The sequence below is a fragment of the Chlorocebus sabaeus genome, chromosome 26, assembly GCF_047675955.1.
Source record: "Chlorocebus sabaeus isolate Y175 chromosome 26, mChlSab1.0.hap1, whole genome shotgun sequence".
Lineage (NCBI taxonomy): Eukaryota > Metazoa > Chordata > Mammalia > Primates > Cercopithecidae > Chlorocebus > Chlorocebus sabaeus.
The window spans coordinates 14935683-14957441 of NC_132929.1; the positions used below are offsets into that span (position 1 = coordinate 14935683).

The following is a 21759-nucleotide window of genomic DNA, read 5'->3' on the forward strand; positions in this document are numbered from 1 at the left end:
CAAGGTATACATATACCAAATAATCACATCGTACTCCCTAAACATACGGAATTTTTGTCAATTATACATCAGTAAAGCTGGGGTGGGGTTGGGGAAGAAAAGAAGCAGGCAGAGAAAACTCAGCTTAGGAAACAGCATATAGAGAAGTCACTGTGTCAACTGCCTCGGCCTCCTGGAAGTATTTTCATTGCCCAGAAGAAGGTCCAAGGAAATAAGAAATAAGAAAGACCCCACAAATGCTCTCTTTCTTTTCTTCTTCTTTTGCAAGATCATCACTCTCAATGTTGTAAACCAAAGTATGATTTGAGGTGAACTGCCCATCTGTCATTCACCTCCTGTCAGCTGTCACCCAGCTCACTGATTGGAAAGAACACTAGGGCACTGGGTCTAAATTGGCCAAGGGGTAGGAAACACAGAGCAGTCATAAATGGAAAGTGTTCAGGCTCAAAACAAGTTGCTAGGGGGAACCATACAGGAATCTGTGTGAGGCAGCTTGAAAATGTTTATATAAAATGCAGCAAAAGTGGGAGAGAAGAAAGCCAAATAAATCCGTGCCCACAGATGTCCTCACATTTGAAGAGGGAGTTTAGCAATTAAAAGTTTAGCAAGTGTTTGGGAGCCAGAAGTGGGAAGTTTTGGAGTCCCAATTAGGAGATAGATATAAAGTACTTCCAATCTGGAGACTGAAAAATCAGAAATAAGAAAAGGTGGTAGTTTCAGAAGAGAGATTTTAAGGTTGTTTCTAATAAAAGCCAATTAAAACAAAGCATAACAACAACAAATTGTTCAAGACCCTTTGACTTTGTTGATTTTTTAAAATTTTATCTCTGAAATGAAAGGGTAGGTCTTTTGCTTTCTTGACCTTTTCCCTAAATAAACAAATATATGTATTAGAGAAACACATGACAGAGAAAATGTGTCTGAAGAATGTTTTTCAAAATAGGACAAGGATATAGAAAACTCTCTCCTTGTAAGTTGCTCTCAGGAAATGTTACCTTAGTATTTGCTATTTTCGTTATTTTCATCAACTGACATGTTTTTTAAAGTTCTGGCTTAGAATAATTATTATAATGAGTAAAAATGTGAGTGCTTACTATAAGTGTAAAAATGATATAGAGAGTAGGTACTATTTTGGTCCTACTTCACGGGGAGGGAATTCAGGTTAATGACATTTTTGGGGGGTCACACATATAGCAAAACAGTAGCTGGAGCTTGAACCCTGGACTTTCTCAGAGCAGAGTCACACAATTAACCATGAGCATAAATTTTCGAACTCCACGCCTCTTAGTTTCACGTGAGCTGTCCTGAATTCCCCATAGCCACAATGTATTTAAATTTGGGCGAACACAGTGATAGTTTTCACTGAAACTGCAAAACCATTATCCTAGAGGAGACAGCATTCTAAAGGTTCAAGGCATTAGCTGCTAGAAGTGAAGAACACTGAGCAGGGGGCAGAACACTATGTCAACCAAGCAAAGGCCATTGTCTTGCCTCATACACCTTGCTTCTCTTTGACAACACCGGCAACCTTCATTCCAGGGTCTGACACAGTTTGGGTCACATAATAGTTGCAAAATACACATTTTGTATTCAGTAGATATTTTTGAAATGAAAATAACATCTTCCATCAACCTCTGCCCAGGTGTCACTTGAGCTCCATGAAGCCATCTGCACTAGCATGCCAGTCGTGCCTGTCTCCAACCAGCCTGACTCCTTTCCTGTTGCCCCTTTGCTAGTTCTGACTTCTCTCGTGAAGTTTAACTAAGGATTACATAAAATTTGCATAAGTCAAATGCTCTGGAAGATGGACATTTATATACATGTATAAAGCATTATCGTTATAATTGTACATGTTGCAGCATCGCAGGCAGTAATGCACATGAGTTTATGTTTGTATTTAACATGCACTGAGGCTGGACTGTGGGCCAAACAAAAAATATTTGATTTAATCTCACAACAACCTTTGTAAGTGGCTGTTAACATTGCCCTGCTTTTACCAGCGAGGAATCTGAGGAGTAGAGAGGTTGTATATGTTGAGCCAACACTCATAGTGAGGGACTGGTTCACCCACAATTCAAACTCATCTCTATCTGGCCTTGAAGCTCATGCTCTGAACCATTTTTTAAAACAGTCTCTATATATTAGTTTCCTATTTCTGCTATAACAAATCACCACAAACTCCGTGGCTTAAAAATAACACAAATTGATTATCGTACAGTTCTGGAAGTCAGAAGTGTGAAATGAATCTTATGAAACGAAAATAAGAATTTGTTCTTTCTGGAGGCTCTATGGGAAACTCGGTCCCTTGTCTTTTTCACTTTCTAGAAGTCATTCACATTCTGGACTCTTGGTCACATCACCCTAACCTCTACTTTGGTTGCTGAATCTTCTCTAGCTCTGACCCTCCTGCCTCCCTCTTACGGAGAGCCTTGTGATTTCTTTGGGATGAATAATCTACGATAATCTTCTCATCTCAACATCCTTATTTAATCACACTTGCACAGTTTCTTTTGTCATGTAATATAACATATTCGGCCGGGCGCGGTGGCTCAAGCCTGTAATCCCAGCACTTTGGGAGGCCGAGACGGGCGGATCACGAGGTCAGGAGATCGAGACCATCCTGGCTAACATGGTGAAACCCCGTCTCTACTAAAAATACAAAAAACTAGCCGGGAGAGGTGGCAGGCGCCTGTGGTCCCAGCTACTCGGGAGGCTGAGGCAGGAGAATGGCGTAAACCCGGGAGGCGGAGCTTGCAGTGAGCTGAGATCCAGCCACTGCACTCCAGCCTGGGCGACAGAGCGAGACTCCGTCTCAAAAAAAAAAAAAAAAAAAAAAAAAAAACATATTCACAGACCCTGGCAATTAGCATGCAGATGTCTTTGGGGGACCATTATTCAATCACACACTAAAAAATGCCTTATGTGTTTCGTGGGGGGCTGGGGGAATCATTTCAACATCTAGGTGTGTCTTTGTGTTTCCTTCACGACTGTGATTTAAGCTCCTTGAAAAAAGAGACTATCATCTCACAGCTGGCTATAGCTCTCTGGCACAGCCCACGCCCTGTGTCCTCCCATCTGCAGGGTGTGAATTTAAGAGATCTCTCCCTTAGCTCTGACCTCTCAATCCCCAACTGCTCCACAGGAAAAGAAACTGCCCTCAACCATTATTGGAAGAAAAGCTTATTATTCCATCATCAGAGATGAAGCTAAAAATATAAATAGTATCAGAAGCTATAACGTTGACCTTCGAATTAGACAAATTAGCAAAAATATCAAACCAGTTCTGATGACAAAAGAAAAGAGCCCTGGGTAACTGAAGAGGCTGAAGGAAGGAGTAGGGAACACAGAAAAATGATATTGAGAGTTGGGACACTCAAAATAGAATTTTCTTTCTTCACAATTTTGCCAAAGTTGAGGCCTACTGTAAATAAAATTCTGGTCATCATTAGTATTGTTCACCAATATTTTCAGTTCCTTTTCTTCCTGGCACATAAGATTGCTATTTCCAAATCTTTGCAGTTATATGTGGCTAACAGACATCTAAGGCAGAGGTACAACATGACTGAAGTGACACGTGTCACATCCAGGTAGAAGCCTTGGGGAGCGGGTGCCACATTCCCTGACACTTCCAGAGTAACCGACAATGCCTGACACCATGGAGCTTCCACGAGCCTGTGCACCTGAGGACTAGGATATGGGGAAGGGCCTCCAGTTGACCTGTGATGGTCATAAAGCATCAGTAAAGAATAAGCCTTTGTTGTTAATAACCACTCATATATGAGGGTTTACTATATTGCAGCTAACAGAGTCTCTCCTGACTGATATAAAAATCTAGTTCTTTTCTGGTTACAGTGACTGTTGAAGGAGAACAATGAGGAAAGGGAAGGGTGGTTGGATATCACTTAGTGGCAATAGATTTTTTTCAAACTTCCACTAAGAACGTTGCATTAAATGAAAATGAACACTGTTCTGGAAACCTGAAAGTGTAATGTAACAAGGATATATACAAGGGCTTTATAAATTGTGAATCACTTTGCAAATGCTAGCTAAAACAATATTTATTTATCATCCACAATTGCAGCCAAGATTACATGTTTTCTCCTTTTGTAAGTCCATAATATTTACCTAACTCTCACTAAAGAAATACTTAGTCACACTGTATGTAGACAATTCAAAAGATCAGAGACAACTCTTCTAATTTATGTGTCAAAACAAATATCCACAAGAAAGACTAACGCCACTTGACATAATATATACAATTCAAGATGAATGCTTCTTTGATGTGTGTGTGTGTGTGTGTGTGTGTGTGTGTGTGTGTGTGTGTTTGGAACAGGATCTTGCTCTGTCATCCAGCCTGTAGTGCTGTGGCACAGTCAGAATTCACTACAGCCTCAACCATATTGGCTCAAGTGATCCTCCCACCATCAGCCTTTTTGCTAGGTGGGACTATAGGCACATGCTACCATGCCCAGCTAATTTTTTTTTTTTTTTTTTTTTTTTGTAGAGACAGAGGTCTTACTATGTTGCCCAAGCTGATCTCAAACTCATAAGCTCAAGTGATCCTCCCGCCTTAGCCTCCCAAAGTGTTGGGATTACAGGTGTGAGCCACTGCACCTGGCCTTGCTAATCTTTTTATTGTTCACAACCTCTAGAAATAGTATAGGAGATCCAAGCACTAGTCTCCTGTTGTCATGGATAGAGAAAGTGGAGAACAGAGCAGGATAAGTGGCTTGTTTGGGACTAGACAAGGCTGTCACTAAGTGACTCACTACTTCAGCCCTTTGCTCCTCTTGGCACCTGGACCAGCAAAGGCACACATGTTCTGTAATTGTTTTGTTCCTGCCAAACCTGTTATAAGAAATAAACTTGGAGCACCCAGGAGTTTAGCAACATATTATCATCTTGGAATGTGACATTATTAAACCCTCCTAATCCCCACGTCTACAAAATTAAGTAATCCAGAGCATGTTTTCTAAATGGAAATGGAAGTGTATACAGGCTTAATCATAAAGAGTTAATTTTTAAGCCCTTAAAATTAGAGAAATGACAGTGACAATATAAATTCTTCTTTTTATCACTTCCGGGGTGAAGCTTGTTTAGAGCAGCTAGCACTGGTTACAAGGAATAGCCATGTCAGATTGAGGAAATCGCAGCTCTCACCTCTAGTTACTGGCAAAACAAAGTCTGGACTTCGTCTCTAGAGGCAGAGACTGGAACTTGATCTCTTAGCTTCTGGTCAGTTCTACTGCTACCAAACAAGGCATAAGCAAGATTTCCTTCTCTGGATTGCCTTTGGGATTGACTTTCTGTTCATCCTGTTTAGTGAGTCTCCTCTGTAAGGAGTCTTCAGGGTTCCAGGCACTCTGAGAGCTCTTACTCACTCCAGGGCTCCTCTACTGGAGGCCACAAACTGTGGTCCACGTACAAGGTACAGCCACACCCCAGGGTGCTGTCGGAGTCCGGCACTCACAAGTTTAAAATAGTCACCTACTTGGTTTCACCTCAGGTCACTGTTACTTTCTTTTAGCCACCTATTCTTTAGAAGACAAGTTCCCTTCCTGATTTCTGACCATTCTCTTCTTGACAAGGTCAACTTCCATAGTGCTGCCTACCTTCCTCCTTTCCTGACCCAAGCTACTCTTTCCCAACTTTTCTCAGATCCTTTCTTGAAACAGTTTTATTTTGCACTGTTACATTCCCTCGTGTTTCCTGAAGGGTGCACTTCAAGTAAATGTCCGCAATGACAAAGCAACTGTATCTCTGTAACTAATTCCAGCCAAAAAGTTCTTCCTAAATCGAGTATAATTAGGAAAGAAATTATGCACATATATGACATTCCTTTCCTGGGATGGACTGATGATTGTTGGAAATATTTTATTAACTCATACCCTCCTTTATTCCCAAAAGGATTCAGGGCTGCATCTTTCCATGCCTTTTTTGGAGTGTAGGGTAACATATGCTGCTGTGGTCTGTGAAAACGATGGGCAGAGGCTGGGCGCGGTGGCTCACGCCTGTAATCCCAGCACTTTGGAAGGCTGAGGTGGGTGGATCACAAGGTCAGGAGATCAATACCATCTGGCTAACACAGTGAAACCCCGTCTCTACTAAAAATACAAAAAAATTAGCCAGGCTTGGTGAAACACACCTGTAGTACCAGCTACTCGGGAGGCTAAAGCAGGAGAATCACTTGAACCCTGGAGGCAGAGATTGCAGTGAGCCGAGATTATGCCACTGCACTCCAGCCTGCGTTACAGAGCAAGACTCTTGTCTTAAAAAAAAAAAAAAAAAGGAATGGACAGCTCTTGCTTTACTAAGGTTTCCATTCTTGTTTTAAGAAATAGCAAAGGGTTAATATTAAACTCATAATGCCCTTGAAATCTTGTGTAAGTAATCTTATCCTAGAAAAAATGACCTGTATTTCAATTGATATTAGATGGGTGAATTTTCACATGTAAACCTTCCCTAGGTAAGCAAAAGAAAAGGAAGATACCCAAAAGACTCAGATAGGAGAGAGAGGGTAACTGCTGAAGAAAGCACATCCTTTCTAGGATTTTATGTGGTCTGGATCATTAAAATTGTCTGAATTTTTGTTGCTTTCCCTGCCATTATGATTTGAAAAGGCTTGTTGAGATGTCCTCTCTACCATACTGGATAAAATAAAGTCCTTTGACTGGACTGTTCAAGCTCAGAGAGGCTAGGTACTTAGGTGTGTGACCTTCAACTGTTTAATAAATAGAAAGCAATGAAGACTGCCTGAGGTTACAGATCATTGAGATGAGTTTTAATCACCCTTTTGGGGAGACACAAGCCAAAGCATTCAACAAAACTACAACCGACTGGCTCTCTTGAGTTTAGAACATGAATGTCTCATTTCCATAGCTCTCTTAGTTCATCTCTTAGATTAAACACAATGTTTAAATTTCCTAAGATCTTTTTGCCATGAATTTCTCCCAAACTCTTAAGTAAAGACAGTATCAGCAGGGAACAAGGTCAGCCCACTCTTTCAAGGAAGCAGTTTTCAGAGAACTATGGAGACCCTTGTCAGCACTAGGAAGGATTCGTGAAGTTTTATGATTGCCTCTTTACTCTTTCCCACGTGTGATCAATGACCAGAGATGAAGTAAGTCCTTCTCGGGGTGGGACAAGAGGCATGTCTAGGGCTTGTTTCCTTATAATTTTGTCTTTCATTTACTTTCTGTAGTTCTGCAGCCAGTTCATAGGACTCCAGGGACCTTAAGACTGAAGCACATTCTACAAATAAAGTCAAATGCAGTGAGTAATCTCAGCTCAGCGCAGCTGAGAGGGCACGGGTCAGGCCTGGAAGTCATCAGATGAAAAATCAGACCAAAAATTAAAATGAGAATACTGGCAGCTAGTGAAATACCAAAAAACGACAATTTCTTCACTTGGTCCTCCCTGCCTTTCCAGACCATGATCTCTCACGCTGCATTCAACTTGCAAGGAGATCCTTCTCTATGCAGAGATCATACAGGACTTCAGGTGCTTGCGAGAGCATATGGTGTGTTCTTTGCCCCTGGGAACCTTCTCTTTCGGACATCAGCTGAATCCTTACAAGCCCTAGTGTTGCTTTAGTCCAGACTAAGTGGATCACCGTCCAGGGAATCAGACCTATCGATGACTCTCAAAATTTCACTAAAGGGATACTTATACAAACATCAAACTGCAGAGTCATTTATCAGCTCTGTGTGCAGATAAATAATCATCCAGGGAGAGGATATTTCAACCAGAAAAGATAAGGAACTTTAGCTAAGCTGTCTGAAGAAAGTCAGTGAAGGTTGAATAAGGATAAAGGGAGGCCTCCCTATTAGGACATGAAGGGAAAAAGGGAAATTCCCCAAATAAGAAAAAAACTGGGACAAGGCCAGTCAATTACAGAGACTGCCCTGAAAAGACTGGCCAATGTGAGCTGACCCTGGAGCTGAGACTAAAAGTGAAATGCCAAAGTCTGTTTCTCAGAGGTCAGCTGGTGCCTGAGACCAGCATCGGGGTTATTAGGCCATAGCTGGAGCCTTGCTGGCTCAGCCTCACTCCCCAAAGGGCCATTGCTGTCCAATAGGCCAATAGTTGCTAAATCCAACTGAACAAGATGAATTATATAATCTTTCTCTGTGGGCGTTTTATGATTAGATAAGATTTGCATAGAGACTTCAGGAAGGCCACCCTTAGACTTTGGATTAATAGTCACTCTCTCATAATTGTATGCATTATCTCCTAGATAGAATTCACCTGATTATAAGGGGAAAAAAGAAGTGAGATAGTCTGAAAAATACTCAAAGACATGCTGCCACTTAATAAAAGCTAAAAGTTTCAGCCTAAACGTTCCTTTTTATTTTTTTTTTATTTATTTTTTTATTTTTTTTAAAATTTATTTATTATTATTAAACTTCAAGTTGTAGGGTACATGTGCACAATGTGCAGGTTTGCTACATATGTATACTTGTGCCATGTTGGTGTGCTGCACCCATCAACCCGTCATTTACATAAGGTATAACTCCCAATGCAATCCCTCCCCCCTCCCCCCTCCCCATGATAGGCCCCGGTGTGTGATGTTCCCCTTCCCGAGTCCAAGTGATCTCATTGTTCAGTTCCCACCTATGAGTGAGAACATGCGGTGTTTGGTTTTCTGTTCTTGTGATAGTTTGCTGAGAATGATGGTTTCCAGCTGCATCCATGTCCCTACAAAGGACACAAACTCATCCTTTTTTATGGCTGCATAGTATACCATGGTGTATATGTGCCACATTTTCTTAATCCAATCTGTCACTGATGGACATTTGGGTTGATTCCAAGTCTTTGCTATTGTGAATAGTGCTGCAATAAACATACGTGTGCATGTGTCTTTATAGCAGCATAATTTATAATCCTTTGGGTATATACCTAGTAATGGGATGGCTGGGTCATATGGTACATCTAGTTCTAGATCCTTGAGGAATCGCCATACTGTTTTCCATAATGGTTGAACTAGTTTACAATCCCACCAACAGTGTAAAAGTGTTCCTATTTCTCCACATCCTCTCCAGCACCTGTTGTTTCCTGACTTTTGAATGATCACCATTCTAACTGGTGTGAGATGGTATCTCATTGTGGTTTTGATTTGCATTTCTCTGATGGCCAGTGATGATGAGCATTTTTTCATGTGTCTGTTGGCTGTATGACTGTCTTCTTTTGAGAAATGTCTGTTCATATCCTTTGCCCACTTTTTGATGGGGTTGTTTGTTTTTTTCTTGTAAATTTGTTTGAGTTCTTTGTAGGTTCTGGATATTAGCCCTTTGTCAGATGAGTAGATTGCAAAAATTTTCTCCCATTCTGTAGGTTGCCTGTTCACTCTGATGGTAGTTTCTTTTGCTGTGCAGAAGCTCTTTAGTTTAATGAGATCCCATTTGTCAATTTTGGCTTTTGCTGCCGTTGCTTTTGGTGTTTTAGACATGAAGTCTTTGCCCATGCCTATGTCCTGAATGGTACTACCTAGGTTTTCCTCTAGGATTTTTATGGTATTAGGTCTAACATTTAAGTCTCTAATCCATCTTGAATTAATTTTCGTATAAGGAGTAAGGAAAGGATCCAGTTTCAGCTTTCTACTTATGGCTAGCCAATTTTCCCAGCACCATTTATTAAATAGGGAATCCTTTCCCCATTTCTTGTTTCTCTCAGGTTTGTCAAAGATCAGATGGCTGTAGATGTGTGGTATTATTTCTGAGGACTCTGTTCTGTTCCATTGGTCTATATCTCTGTTTTGGTACCAGTACCATGCTGTTTTGGTTACTGTAGCCTTGTAGTATAGTTTGAAGTCAGGTAGCGTGATGCCTCCAGCTTTGTTCTTTTGACTTAGGATTGTCTTGGAGATGCGGGCTCTTTTTTGGTTCCATATGAACTTTAAAGCAGTTTTTTCCAATTCTGTGAAGAAGCTCATTGGTAGCTTGATGGGGATGGCATTGAATCTATAAATTACCTTGGGCAGTATGGCCATTTTCACGATATTGATTCTTCCTATCCATGAGCATGGTATGTTCTTCCATTTGTTTGTGTCCTCTTTGATTTCACTGAGCAGTGGTTTGTAGTTCTCCTTGAAGAGGTCCTTTACATCCCTTTAAGTTGGATTCCTAGGTATTTTATTCTCTTTGAAGCAATTGTGAATGGAAGTTCATTCCTGATTTGGCTCTCTGTTTGACTGTCACTGGTGTATAAGAATGCTTGTGATTTTTGCACATTAATTTTGTATCCTGAGACTTTGCTGAAGTTGCTTATCAGCTTAAGGAGATTTTGGGCTGAGACAATGGGGTTTTCTAAATATGCAATCATGTCGTCTGCAAACAGGGACAATTTGACTTCTTCTTTTCCTAACTGAATCCCCTTGATTTCTTTCTCTTGCCTGATTGCCCTAGCCAGAACTTCCAACACTATGTTGAATAGGAGTGGTGAGAGAGGGCATCCCTGTCTTGTGCCAGTTTTCAAAGGGAATTTTTCCAGTTTTTGCCCATTCAGTATGATATTGGCTGTGGGTTTGTCATAAATAGCTCTTATGATTTTGAGGTACGTTCCATCAATACCGAATTTATTGAGCGTTTTTAGCATGAAGGGCTGTTGAATTTTGTCAAAAGCCTTTTCTGCATCTATTGAGATAATCATGTGGTTCTTGTCTTTGGTTCTGTTTATATGCTGGATTATGTTTATTGATTTGCGAATGTTGAACCAGCCTTGCATCCCAGGGATGAAGCTCACTTGATCATGGTGGATAAGCTTTTTGATGTGCTGCTGAATCCGGTTTGCCAGTATTTTATTGAGGATTTTTGCATTGATGTTCATCAGGGATATTGGTCTAAAATTCTCTTTTTTTGTTGTGTCTCTGCCAGGCTTTGGTATCAGGATGATGTTGGCCTCATAAAATGAGTTAGGGAGGATTCCCTCTTTTTCTATTGATTGGAATAGTTTCAGAAGGAATGGTACCAGCTCCTCCTTGTACCTCTGGTAGAATTCAGCTGTGAATCCATCTGGTCCTGGACTTTTTTTGGTTGGTAGGCTATTAATTATTGCCTCAATTTCAGAGCCTACTATTGGTCTATTCAGGGATTCAACTTCTTCCTGATTTAGTCTTGGAAGAGTGTAAGTGTCCAGGAAATTATCCATTTCTTCTAGATTTTCCAGTTTATTTGCGTAGAGGTGTTTATAGTATTCTCTGATGGTAGTTTGTATTTCTGTGGGGTCGGTGGTGATATCCCCTTTATCATTTTTAATTGCGTCGATTTGATTCTTCTCTCTTTTCTTCTTTATTAGTCTTGCTAGTGGTCTGTCAATTTTGTTGATCTTTTCAAAAAACCAACTCCTGGATTCATTGATTTTTTGGAGGGTTTTTTGTGTCTCTATCTCCTTCAGTTCTGCTCTGATCTTAGTTATTTCTTGCCTTCTGCTAGCTTTCGAATGTGTTTGCTCTTGCTTCTCTAGTTCTTTTAATTGCGATGTTAGAGTGTCAATTTTAGATCTTTCCTGCTTTCTCTTGTGGGCATTTAGTGCTATAAATTTCCCTCTACACACTGCTTTAAATGTGTCCCAGAGATTCTGGTATGTTGTATCTTTGTTCTCATTGGTTTCAAAGAACATCTTTATTTCTGCCTTCATTTCGTTATGTACCCAGTAGTCATTCAGGAGCAGGTTGTTCAGTTTCCATGTAGTTGAGCGGTTTTGATTGAGTTTCTTAGTCCTGAGTTCTAATTTGATTGCACTGTGGTCTGAGAGACAGTTTATTATAATTTCTGTTCTTGTACATTTGCTGAGGAGTGCTTTACTTCCAATTACGTGGTCAATTTTGGAGTAAGTACGATGTGGTGCTGAGAAGAATGTATATTCTGTTGATTTGGGGTGGAGAGTTCTATAGATGTCTATTAGGTCTGCTTGCTGCAGAGATGAGTTCAATTCCTGGATATCCTTGTTAACTTTCTGTCTCGTTGATCTGTCTAATGTTGACAGTGGAGTGTTGAAGTCTCCCATTATTATTGTATGGGAGTCTAAGTCTCTTTGTAAGTCTCTAAGGACTTGCTTTATGAATCTGGGTGCTCCTGTATTGGGTGCATATATATTTAGGATAGTTAGCTCTTCCTGTTGAATTGATCCCTTTACCATTATGTAATGGCCTTCTTTGTCTCTTTTGATCTTTGATGGTTTAAAGTCTGTTTTATCAGAGACTAGTATTGCAACCCCCCGCTTTTTTTTGTTCTCCATTTGCTTGGTAAATCTTCCTCCATCCCTTTATTTTGAGCCTATGTATGTCTCTGCGCGTGAGATGGGTCTCCTGAATACAGCAGACTGATGGGTCTTGACTCTTTATCCAGTTTGCCAGTCTGTGTCTTTTAATTGGAGCATTTAGTCCATTTACATTTAAGGTTAATATTGTTATGTGTGAACTTGATCCTGCCATTATGATATTAACTGGTTATTTTGCTCGTTAGTTGATGCAGTTTCTTCCTAGCCTTGATGGTCTTTACATTTTGGCATGTTTTTGCAATGGCTGGTACCGGTTGTTCCTTTCCATGTTTAGTGCTTCCTTCAGGGTCTCTTGTAAGGCAGGCCTAGTGGTGACAAAATCCCTAAGCATTTGCTTATCTGTAAAGGATTTTATTTCTCCTTCACTTATGAAACTTAGTTTGGCTGGATATAAAATCCTGGGTTTAAAATTCTTTTCTTTAAGAATGTTGAATATTGGCCCCCACTCTCTTCTGGCTTGAAGAGTTTCTGCCGAGAGATCTGCTGTTAGTCTGATGGGCTTCCCTTTGTGGGTAACCCGACCTTTCTCTCTGGCTGCCCTTAAGATTTTTTCCTTCATTTCAACTTTGGTGAATCTGGCAATTATGTGTCTTGGAGTTGCTCTTCTCGAGGAGTATCTTTGTGGCGTTCTCTGTATTTCCTGGATTTGAATGTTGGCCTGCCCTACTAGGTTGGGGAAGTTCTCCTGGATGATATCCTGAAGAGTGTTTTCCAACTTGGTTCCATTTTCCCCCTCACTTTCAGGCACCCCAATCAGACGTAGATTTGGTCATTTTACATAATCCCATACTTCTTGCAGGCTTTGTTCATTTCTTTTTCTTCTTTTTTCTTTTGGTTTCTCTTCTCGCTTCATTTCATTCATTTGATCCTCCATCGCTGACATTCTTTCTTCCAGTTGATCGCGTTGGTTACTGAAGCTTGTGCATTTGTCACGTATTTCTCGTGCCATGGTTTTCGTCTCTTTCATTTCGTTTGTGAGCTTCTCTGCATTAATTACTCTAGCCATCAATTCTTCCACTTTTTTTTCAAGATTTTTAGTTTCTTTGCGCTGGGTACGTAATTCCTCCTTTAGCTCTGAGAAATTTGATGGACTGAAGCCTTCTTCTCTCATCTCGTCGAAGTCATTCTCCGTCCAGCTTTGATCCGTTGCTGGCGATGAGCTGCGCTCCTTTGCCGGGGGAGATGCGCTCTTATTTTTTGAATTCCCAGCTTTTCTGCCCTGCTTTTTCCCCATCTTTGTGGTTTTATCTGCCTCTGGTCTTTGATGATGGGGATGTACTGATGGGGTTTTGGTGTAGGTGTCCTTCCTGTTTGATAGCTTTCCTTCTAACAGTCAGGATCCTCAGCTGTAGGTTATAGCTGTAGGAGATTGCTTGAGGTCCACTCCAGACCCTGTTTGCCTGGGTATCAGCAGCAGAGGCTGCAGAAGATAGAATATTTCTGAACAGCGAGTGTACCTGTCTGATTCTTGCTTTGGAAGCTTCCTCTCAGGGGTGTACTCCACCCTGTGAGGTGTGGGGTGTCAGACTGCCCCTAGTGGGGGATGTCTCCCAGTTAGGCTACTCAGGGGTCAGGGACCCACTTGAGCAGGGAGTCTGTCCCTTCTCAGATCTCAACCTCCGTGTTGGGAGATCCACTGCTCTCTTCAAAGCTGTCAGACAGAGTCGTTTGCGTCTGCAGAGCTGCTGCGTTTGTTATTATTTACTGTGCCCTGTCCCCAGAGGTGGAGTCTACAGAGACAGGCAGGTTTCCTTGAGCTGCTGTGAGCTCCACCCAGTTCGAGCTTCCCAGCAGCTTTGTTTACCTACTTAAGCCTCAGCAATGGCGGGCGCCCCTCCCCCAGCCTCGCTGCTGCCTTGCTGGTAGATCACAGACTGCTGTGCTAGCAATGAGGGATGCTCCGTGGGTGTGGGACCCTCCCGGCCAGGTGTGGGATATGATCTCCTGGTGTGCCGGTTTGCTTAAAGCGCAGTTTTGGGGTGGGAGTTACCCGATTTTCCAGGTGTTGTGTGTCTCAGTTCCTCTGGCTAGGAAAAGGGATTCCCTTCCCCCTTGCGCTTTCCAGGTGAGGCAATGCCTCGCCCTGCTTCAGCTCTCGCTGGTCGGGCTGCAGCAGCTGACCAGCACCGATCGTCTGGCACTCCCCAGTGAGATGAACCCAGTACCTCAGTTGAAAATGCAGAAATCACCGGTCTTCTGTGTCGCTCGCGCTGGGAGTTGGAGACTGGAGCTGTTCCTATTCGGCCATCTTGCTCCGCCCCCTAAACGTTCCTTTTTAATGAAGATCTTGGTGCAGCTGAAATGGTATGATTCAATTCTAACACATCTAAAGAAATTCACCATAGTTAGCAGAACAGATTTGCTGCTTCTCAGTGAAATTATCTTTCATCTTTCTCAATGTTTATAAAAGTAGGATCTTTAAAAGTCTACATTATAAAGCAAAAAAAAGAAAAAAAAGAAAACTGTTCCACAGCTGAAAACCAAAAATAAGTCATCAAAATTGATTTGGAAACACATTCCCCTCGATAATTACATTTTAGTAAATAAAGATATAACTAGCTGTTGCTGATGATTTCTGGTGCTGAAAATGACCCAGAATTCTACTTCAATCACAGTTGAGTCCAATTTTTAAAAATCAATCACATTTACTTGTTTTGTGTCATTATGCCAATGAATAAGTTAACAAGAAGATAGCTGCTGGCAACAATATTCCAATTCAGAAGTGGACATGAAGACAAACAGGATTCTCTGATGAATGACCCCAGTGGGTAATTAGCAATTTATTGAAAACAGATAGCAGGTGCCCTAGACTCCCCAACCAGCAAGGAGGCTATGTCCAAACTCAACTTCTCACAGATCTCTAGTTAGTGGGCCGGTGTCTTTCCCAGAACTCCCCTTTAAACAGCGGGCACCTGAGCTCAGGCTTCCAGGAGCTTAAGCTCAAATGCTTATTCACTCCATTCCAGGCTGCTATCAGGCTTCCTCTATAAAAAAGGGAGAGCCACAGAAAAGTCTCTTCTGGAACCCAAAACCTCAGTGTAACTAGAAGTGTTCTAGCCTAAGCATTTCTTTTTTGCAGGAAGTCAAAAGAACAGAGACCCATGCAGCCACTGGTTCTTCTGCCTGTTAATTCCAATCTGTCTCAAATAATGCTGTTCTCCCAGAGTCTTTGCATAACAATGAGGAAACGGAGACACAAGGGGACAACACCGCCATCATCTATCCACTGAGTCAACAGAGTCACTGTGGATGGCAACTGCCTTATTTACGAAGAAACCGATACACAAAGACACCAGCCACAGACCTAGCCTTTTATTTGCCACCCCTTTTATGCCCACAACATAGTAGTGCCTGCAGAATTGTTAACTAAAGTGTTTCTCTAATGAGGGAGTGAGTGAGCACTCTTATATGATGGCTTTCAATAACCAAAAGGAAACAAATTTAGTACAAGGGTGCTTTGGTTAAACGACATAGAAAATAGATTCTGGTACTTGCCCACAATAAATTATAAATTGGTAAGGAACAGACATTTTATATTCATTTAAAATAAGCATAATAAGGAATTGCTGTTTAAGTGAAGACCAAGATAATTTCGGCATTTGACATTATCAACACATCTTTCATTTTCCCACATACAATTTGCCCCCTGCGGCACATCATGAATTTACATGCAAAAAATATAAAAGGAAGGCTGGGTGTGGTGGCTCATGCCCGTAATCCCAGCATTTTGGGGGGCCGAGGTGGGCAGATCATGAGGTCAGGAGATCGAGACCATCCTAGCTAACACAGTGAAACCCCATCTCTACTAAGAAAATACAGCAACAACAAAATTAGCCAGGCGGGGTGGTGGGCACCTGTAGTCCTAGCTACACCGGAGGCTGAGGCAGGAGAATGGCGTGAACCCGGGAGGCGGAGCTTGCAGTGAGCTGAGATCGCGCCACTGCACTCCAGCCTGGGCAACAGAGTGAGACTCCATCTCAAAAAATATGTATATATTATATGTGTATGTATGTATATATTATATATGTACATATATAATATATAAAAATGTGTGTGTATATATTGTATATCTTATATATAAAATATATATTATATATGTGTGTGTATATATATTATATATAATATATGTGTGTATATATAATATATAATATATGTGTGTATATATATTATATATATGTGTGTATATATATTATATATAATATATGTGTGTATATATATTATATATAATATATGTGTGTATATATATTATATATAATATATGTGTGTATATATATTATATGGGGGTGTGTGTATATATACATAAAAGGATACAAATAATGCCAGTGATCATGTCTGCTCTTGTGTATGTAAAAGCCTAACTTCCAAAAGGGGAATAAAGAGAAAAAATACACAAACAAAAATTATAAGCTCCTGGAGTTCAGCCATGAAATATTATTGAGATTAGAAGAAGGGTGAAGCCGCAGTCAGGCTCTTGATGAAAAGCCCTGCTTGCCTATAAAGAGATGTGAATCCTAACACCTCCATGGTGATGAGCAGACAGATGCCCACTGGTGTTTTCACGTCTACATTTAAGGAGTGAGAATTTCAATGATTTATTTATTTCAAGTTTTGGGGGCTGGGGGTAAACTCAGATTTCTATCTAGCATGAAACTCTTGTGGCCTCTCTGAACAATGTAGCCTGACTTTCTGTTGGATTGATGCTGAAAGGCTCTTTTATTTCTCTAGAGCAAATGGTACCCTGGTCTTTTGGTATACCAGAGAAGTGAGAAATATAACCCTAAAACAGCTTAAAAGTTAGCTTGCTGTGCCTAGTGTTGCAACACATTCTATCTCTTGTACCATTGATTTTATTTCATATTAACTAATGTTACTTTTCTTCATTCATAAGTATTCAGCTGGGCATAAGATAATTGCTATTTGACAATCTTTTAAATTTATTTTATTCTTTATGGAAAAGTAAATGCAATGAGGAATATTAGCAATAACATACATCCAAATAAAACCAGGTGACAGGCAAGTTAAAATGTTCCAAAGAACACTGAAACAAAACCTCAAAACCCTAGCATGGCGCACATGGTTCCTGAATATTCTCCGATTTAAGACACATCATCAAGATTATGCTGGTGGTCATTAGGAACATTGGAGTTACTATCTTAAGGTGAAAGACATGAGAATCTGTGAGCAAGAATAGACTTCATTTTAATTCTAAAAGGGCTGAAGCCACATTATCCTTCACTGAAGAAGTGCTGCCTCCTGTTTTCTCCTCCATTTTCCATTTGCTGCTACGATTACCAGATGTGATAGTCAGACTCTTTAGAAATGTTTAAGACTTTGTTAAGGGATATGTAGAGATGAAAATTTTCATGCAATGCTCATGAAGTATAAATTGGCACAATTCTTCTGGGAAGCAATTTGGCAATCTAAAGCAGCCTTGAAAGTGATCGAATTATTCGTCCTAGTATTCCTCTACTAGAAAAGTATCCTAAAGAAATAGTTATAATAGAAAATACACAAACACCTTAATTGCCTAATTGTATTGGAAAGATTAAGTAAATTAATGAACATTAGCAAGATGAAATAGTATTATTAAGTAATATCTTTGAGGATATATTCACAGTATTAAGTGAAAAAACATGAATACAATTGGATGTATGGTATGTCCTCTATATATTTACATGCACGCAAATACACACAAACAGATATGTTAGACAAAACATTGGGAAAAAGTATGCCAGAGTAGTTAAAGTGGTTATTTCAGGGTGGAAGAGAAGAATAATTTTTACTTATACTTTTCTGTGTTTTCCAGTTGTTTATATTGAGCATGTTACTCAATTTTTCCAGACACACATTTATAATTGCAATAGTGATAAATATTCTATAAACTTCAAAAAGCATAGAAATGTACAAAATAGGAGGGCGGAGCAAGATGGCTGAATAGGAACAGCTCCAGTCTCCAGCTTCCAGTGCGAGCGACACAGAAGACGGGTGATTTCTGCATTTTCAACTGAGGTACTGGGTTCATCTCACTAGGGAGTGCCGGACAATCAGTGCTGGTCCGCTGCTGCAGTCCGACCAGCGAGAGCTGAAGCAGGGCGAGGCATCGCCTCACCTGGGAAGCGCAAGGGGGAAGGGAGTCCCTTTCCTAGCCAGGGGAACTAAGACACACAACACCTGGAAAATTGGGTAAATCCCACCCCAATACTGCACTTTACCAAGGGTCTTAGCAAACGGCACACCAGGAGATTATATAACACACCTGGCCGGGAGGGTCCCATGCCCACGGAGCCTCCCTCATTGCTAGCACAGCAGTCTGCCATCTAACTGCAAGGCAGCAGCAAGGCTAGGGGAGGGGTGCCTGCCACTGCTGAGGCTTAAGTACGTAAACAAAGCCGCTGGGAAGCTCAAACTGGGTGGAGCCCACAGCAGCTCAAGGAGGCCTGCCTGTCTCTGCAGACTCCACCTCTGGGGACAGGGCACAGCTAAACAAAAAGCAGCAGAAACCTCTGCAGATGCAAACGACCCTGTCTGACAGCTTTGAAGAGAGCAGTGGATCTCCCAACACAGGGGCTGAGATCTGAGAACACACTGTCTGCTCAAGTGTGTCCCTGACACCTGAGTAGCCTAACTGGGAGACATCCCCCACTGGGTGCAGACTGACACCCCACACCTCACATGGTAGGGTACACCTCTGAGACGAAGCTTCCAAAGCAAGAATCAGACAGGTACACTCGCTGTTCAGCAATATTCTATCTTCTGCAGCCTCTGCTGCTGATACCCAGGCAAACAGGGTCTGGAGTGGACCTCAAGCAATCTCCAACAGACCTACAGCGGAGGGTCCTGACTGTTAGAAGGAAAACTAACAAACAGGAAGGACACCCACACCAAAACCCCATCAGTATGTCACCATCATCAAAGACCAAAGGCAGATAAAACCACAAAGATGGGGGAAAAGCAGGGCAGAAAAACTGGAAATTCAAAAAATCAGAGAGCATCTCCCCCTCCAAAGGAAAGCAACTCGTCACCAGCAACGGATCAAAGCTGGATGGAGAATGACTTTGACGAGTTGAGAGAAGAAGGCTTCAGTCCATCAAACTTCCCAGAGCTAAAGGAGGAATTACATACCCAGCACAAAGAAACTAAAAATTTTGAAAAAAAGAATGGAAGAATGGATAACTAGAATAATCAATGCAGAGAAGGCCATATATGAACTGACAGAGATAAAAACTATGACACGAGAAATACATGACAAATGCACAAGTTTCAGTAACTGACTTGATCAATAGGAAGAAACAGTGTCAGAGATTGAGGATCAAATGAATGAAATGAAGTGAGAAGAGAAGTCTAAAAAAAAAAGGAAAAAGAAATGAACAAAGCCTTCAAGAAATATGGGATTATGTGAAAAGACCAAATCTACATCTGATTGGGGTGCCTGAAAGTGAGGGGGAAAATGGAACCAAGATGGAAAACAATCTTCAGGATATCATCCAGGAGAACTTCCCCAACCTAGTAAGGCAGGACAACATTCAAATTCAGGAAATACAGAGAATGCCACAAAGATACTCCTCAAGAAGAGCAACTCCAAGACACATAATTGTCAGATTCACTAAAGTTGAAATGAAGGAAAAACTGTTAAGGGCAGTAAGAGAGAAAGGTCGGGTTACACACAAAGGGAAACCCATCAGACTAACAGCAGATCTCTCGGCAGAAACTCTACAAGCCAGAAGAGAGTGGGGGTCAATATTCAACATTCTTAAAGAAAAGAATTTTAAACCCAGAATTTCATATCCAGCCAAACTAAGTTTCATAAGTGAAGGAGAAATAAAATCCTTTACAGACAAGCAAATGCTTAGAGATTTTGTCACCACCAGGCCTGCCCTACAAGAGACCCTGAAGGAAGCACTAAACATGGAAAGGAACAACCAGTACCAGCCATTGCAAAAACATGCCAAAACGTAAAGACCATCGATGCTAGGAAGAAACTGCATCAACTAACGAGCAAAATAACCAGCTAATATCATAATGACAGGATCAAGTTCACACATAACAATATTAACCTTAAATGTAAATGGACTAAATGGTCCAATTAAAAGACACAGACTGGCAAACTGGATCAAGACCCATCAGTTTGCTGTATTCAGGAGACCCATCTCACATGCAGAGACACACATAGGCTCAAAATAAAGGGATGGAGGAAGATCTACCAAGCAAATGGAGAACAAAAAAAAAAAGCAGGGGTTGCAATCCTAGTCTCTGATAAAACAGATTTCAAACCATCAAAGATCAAAAGAGACAAAGAAGGCTATTACATAATGGTAAAGGGATCAATTCAACAGGAAGAGATAACTATCCTAAATATATATGCACCCAATACAGGAGCACCCAGATTCAAAAAGCAAGTCCTTAGAGACTTACAAAGAGACTTAGACTCCCATACAATAATAATGGGAGACTTCAACGCCCCACTGTCAACATTAGACAGATCAACGAGACAGAAAGTTAACAAGGATATCCAGGAATTGAACTCAACTCTGCACCAAGCAGACCTAATAGACATCTACAGAACTCTCCACCCCAAATCAACAGAATATACATTCTTCTCAGCACCACATCGCACTTATTCCAAAATTGACCACATAGTTGGAAGTAAAGCACTCCTCAGCAAATGTACAAGAACAGAAATTATAATAAACTGTCTCTCAGACCACAGTGCAATCAAACTAGAACTCAGGACTAAGAAACTCAATCAAAACCGCTCAACTACATGGAAACTGAACAACCTGCTCATGAATGACTACTGGGTACATAATGAAATGAAGGCAGAAATAAAGATGTTCTTTGAAACCAATGAGAACAAAGATACAACATACCAGACTCTCTGGGACACATTTAAAGCAGTGTGTAGAGAGAAATTTATAGCACTAAATGTCCACAAGAGAAAGCTGGAAAGACCTAAAATTGACACTCTAACATCACAATTAAAAGAACTAGAGAAGCAAGAGCAAACACATTCGAAAGCTAGCAGAAGGCAAGAAATAACTAAGATCAGAGCAGAACTGAAGGAGATAGAGACACAAAAAGCCCTCCAAAAAATCAATGAATCCAGGAGTTGGTTTTTTGAAAAGATCAACAAAACTGATAGACCGCTAGCAAGACTAATAAACAAGAAAAGAGAGAAGAATCAAATCGACGCAATAAAAAATGATAAAGGGGATATCACCACCGACCCCACAGAAATACAAACTACCATCAGAGAATACTATAAACACCTCTATGCAAATAAACTAGAAAACCTAGAAGAAATGGATAATTTCCTGGACACTTACACTCTCCCAAGACTAAACCAGGAAGAAGTTGAATCCCTGAATAGACCAATAGCAGGCTCTGAAATTGAGGCAATAATTAGTAGTCTACCAACCAAAAAAAGTCCAGGACCAGATGGATTCACAGCTGAATTCTACCAGAGGTACAAGGAGGAGCTGGTAC

General features: G+C 40.9%; 1 long non-coding RNA gene across 2 annotated transcripts in view; it reads left to right on the top strand.

The window, feature by feature from the left end:
- LOC103245856 (uncharacterized) overlaps positions 1–21759 on the top strand; it is a 45899-nt gene that overhangs the window by 9257 nt on the left and 14883 nt on the right. Inside the window, exon 3 of one of the 2 annotated variants that reach the window (XR_502089.3) lies at positions 7202–7272. The exons of the other annotated variant lie outside the window; for it this stretch is intronic. This is a non-coding gene — a long non-coding RNA (uncharacterized lncRNA). The remainder of the gene's footprint in view (positions 1–7201; positions 7273–21759) is intronic. 2 annotated transcript variants of the gene reach the window in all.